At 39.4% G+C, this 4,241-nt stretch overlaps 1 long non-coding RNA gene across 1 annotated transcript in view; it reads right to left on the bottom strand.

Moving 5' to 3' along the window:
- Positions 1 to 1,281: 1,281 nt before the first annotated feature.
- Positions 1,282 to 4,241, bottom strand: part of LOC117959466 — a 19,298-nt gene continuing 16,338 nt past the window's right edge. Inside the window, exon 3 of the long non-coding RNA XR_004659944.1 lies at positions 1,282 to 1,336. This is a non-coding gene — a long non-coding RNA (uncharacterized LOC117959466). The remainder of the gene's footprint in view (positions 1,337 to 4,241) is intronic.

Raw genomic sequence — 4,241 nt, 5'->3', positions numbered from 1 at the left:
TTTCTTTTATCCTTTTTCTTTTAATCGTCATTGCAATTTTTACCTGGCGCAATATACCGTACATAGCGCGAGGCTGTGACATCACACAAAAGACAATGAGAGATTTGTGTAAAAAGAAAATATCAGAAACCGCACTTTCAATGTAACTGCCACAGTTACATTATAAAGTGTGGTTTCTACTGATGCAGTTCCTGCAGTTTTCTGATATTTTTCACTTTTTTAGTGATACTTATATTTAATTCAATGTTCAATTTGTATAATAAACAAATGTTGGAAATTATTTCCTTTCCTTTGTTTTGAATTCAACAAGTAATTCGTTGTAGAAGAAATTCTGAAAGCAAAAATTCAGAAGTAAGTATTATAATCACACGTATTATCGCTATTATGACATTTAACAACATAATCGCATATTGCACATTATTCTCATCCCGTGCAGTAGTAAAGGGCGATAGGGCCTAAAATCAATATTGCAATACACATTGCAGCCTCTTGCAATAATGATTTATATCACAATATATAAATTATAATAAAACCATTTTAGACCAGGTTACATAGACCCTAAGGAAAGCCAAACTGATAACTGTATGTATTTATTTATAAAGAGAAAGAAAATTAGCACGTAGTTTTGGGAACATTTATTGTGCAAAACTGTAATTATACAACATAATGTTGCAGATAAATAAAATTCAAGTACACCACTAGATGCAGATCCATTAACAAATAAGAAGCTTCAAGTGTTTTTTCCTGTAGTGTAAACCATTCTAAAAGGCACTACACTTTCAAGGATGCACAGATACTTTAAATAACAATATTTCAAACAGTTTCTTACCTGCAGCCTAAAGTACACTTTTTTTTTTGAGCGCACACACACACACACACACACACACACACACACACACACACACACACACACACACACACACACACACACACACACACACACACACACACACACACACACACACACACACACACACACACACACACACACACACACACACACACACACACAGATTCCAATTGTCTGTTGTGTAGTGAATTGTCAGGCTGGTGAAAGGCTCCGTGGTACGGCTCGACCACAGGTCTGTTCTAGCGGCGTGAATCCGAACCAAATAATGGAAGTAGCGCCGGCCTTTTTCACCAGCTCTACCGGTTCGCTTTCTGCCATGTTTACTCAAAACGCCGATGATGCGTTGCAGCTGGTTGCAGCGCGTGACTCTAAATTTTGTGGGTAGATTGCATTATCGCAATAGTGCAAATATAAGTAAAATCTCTACCATAGGTCAATTTTGTATCCTCTATATTGCATATATTTCTATCGCCCATTACTACTGCCCTACTTGCAATGTACCTTTCACTGTAGAAACCAGGACTGCAATATTTCTGAGCTCCAGATATTTTCCAGAAGAGACACTCGACACTATTGAGCCTTTTGGTGGCACTGATTGAAGGTCTCCGTCCTTTTTTGCTGGCGTACCATTTTTAAAATACATCATAGGATGAGGAGCCTTTTTTGATCTTGTTGTTGCCTTGCCAACTAAAGGAATAGGAAATCTGAAATCAAGTTTTCTAAATTGAAAACAGTTGGCAGTCACTATAGATAGACATTGACGTGAAGGTAATGTTTCCTTAAATCAATGTCAGGTTGGTTTCAAGAGACAGGCTATTTTTCTTCACAGCACAGGTGCAGCTCCCATCTCTATCCTAGAGGCCTCCTTGTTGTTATCAGGGATCTAACAAATCTCTGTGGGGTGCTAGGATGTTGGCCACACAGTCAGGTTTTTTCTCCATGTTGTTTTATCCTATCTTCCTACAGTCCACTACAGTAACTCCAAATCATTGGTAGAACATTGCACATTAACTCTTGAATTATTAAAATACCTAAAACCACCTCTTAAATTAAGGGTAACCCACCCTCTCTTGCAAAGTGACTCCGCATTGACAAAGCTTCCAATTTTCACGCAGTCACTTCAATTGTGTCAAGGGACATAAGGGACATAAGTATCGTGAGGCCTCTGGTGATTCCCACCCCTGTATTTAAGTACAATTTTGAGGTAATTTTACTTTACTTGAGGATTTGTTCTTTTATGCTACTCAGGCTAATACTTCAACTCAACTTAATTGTAGCGGGAAATTGTACTCTACTACATGTATCTGATAACTTTAGTTTTTAGTTACTATCTAGTTAAAGTGAGATCCATATTTACTAGCTGCACTATTGTATTTTACAGTATTTTACACTAGTATTGCTACTATAACTAAAGTAAAGGATCTGAATACGTCTTCCCCTACTGAGTATAGGTGTCTACTGTTAGTTCAGAAGGTTTGGGGACATAATGTTTTCTAAATTAAACTTCACATTTCTCCCTTTCTATGGCAGGACCTCTCTTACCGGTCCTCACGACATGGCCAGTGGGAAGAAACTCAAAGACATTTACCACAACCAGGAATGTGTAAATTGCTGCACTGGCTCAAGGACCTTAATTTGGTGGATTCTAAATTCGTCCCTGCGCCTTTGGATCCGTGCTCTCTTACCACTGCCCTCAAGCAACAATACCACTCGGAGACCTTAAAGGTGTCACCTAATCCCGACAGCAGTCGGAATGCCAGATGTGGACCAAGGGACGCAAACCACAACTTACAGCCAGCCGATTCCATGAAATATGCCATGTACTCTGGGAGTCTTGCGCAAAAGCCTTGGTAAATAGTTTCAGTTAAAGATAAACAAGTGACAACCTTACCTTGGTTAAATAAAGGTTAAAAAAACAACAACTATACAACACAACATACATAACTGGGGTCCATTATCGCACCGTGCTGTTTAGTGTAAAAAAAAGTGTAGAAAAAACTGTTAGAGTGCAGCTTTACAGATATCACACATACATAGCTCATGAACAATTCAGGATACATAACACATTTGAAATGTGCATCACATTTTCACTTACTATGGCTACTAAAACTGTCATTTCTAAACATTGCGCCAAAATATGAACACTAGCGTCGCCATCAGTGGGCTTATTTGCTAACTAACCTCTGCTAAGGAAAAATCCAGCACATAGATGGTACCTTAGGCGACCATTACCTGAGTACCATTACATCTACCAAAAGTTTTTAAAGAATGCTTCACATTAACTTTAATAAAAGCCGTTGTGGACTACTAACCCTTACTTAACACAAAAAAACTGCATTACTTAAAAAAGGTAAAGGATCATTTCATATACACTTTCAATATAACTAATACCAACAACATACCTGTAGCGAGGCGACAGGCGAGGACATGCACAGCGCGCTGATGCAGCGCTGCCAGAGCCGACACACGAGTGTCATTTCACTGCAAAATAATTAGGTCGAAAACAATTTAATATACTGCAGATAGCCTACAAGGACAAGTACTGCGGGACATTACAGTTAATAAATCTAACAGGTTTTTTTTCCGCCCCTCTGCAGCCCCCCCCAGTCGATTTTTAGTCGACATTTCATGACTTTAATCGACCAAGATTTACTTTGGTTGATTACAGACCTACTCCTAACCCTATGTATGGCTCTTACTAATAAAATCCCCAGATGGGCAATAGACTGGGTCTTCAAGGTGTCCTTAATGCTGAGCTGAGTGGATGTCTTCAGTGGAGGGATTATAAGTGTTGCCCGCGTCTCTTACAGCATCTTCTCGATCAGGAAACCCTTGTCTGCAAAAACTCCGTGTCCAGGCTAAAGTAACTGTAAAATCTAGGATTGCTGAGTTATTTCTGTATCACAGATGGAGCCTGTGTATCGTTTGGATACAAATCTTCAAATCAAAGTAACAATGCCAATCGACTCTTTTCAGATTTTTTTTATGTTGGAAAAAGTTTACGACTGTACTGAGCGGGAGGTTGGTGTTTCACAGCAGGTCTCGTAGCAGTCTATAATCACTCTCACCCGAGGGCAGTAAAGCTTAAACTTGTCACGCATTGTGACCTGCACTTGCTTTTTGTCATCCACAACGGTAGCAGGCAAAAGCCTGGTAAAGGTAGCTAGTCTTGGGGGGCATTCTGTCTTTAGATAAGATAGTGTCCCTTGGAGATGCACACAGGGAAGATGGGGATAGAATAAAGGGTACAGATGTCCCCTACCAAAAGTTAAATCAGGGTAAGTGTTTAAATGGTAGGCTTTGTAGGTTGATTTCCACAACTATGGTTTGTCAGACTCGGCGCAAGTCTCCCCTTTCATGTCTTGATCTGTCCTGTCAAATCAAATTACAC

This window comes from Etheostoma cragini, chromosome 16 (assembly GCF_013103735.1).
Source record: "Etheostoma cragini isolate CJK2018 chromosome 16, CSU_Ecrag_1.0, whole genome shotgun sequence".
NCBI lineage: Eukaryota > Metazoa > Chordata > Actinopteri > Perciformes > Percidae > Etheostoma > Etheostoma cragini.
This window is presented reverse-complemented; position numbering and strand designations above follow the sequence as displayed.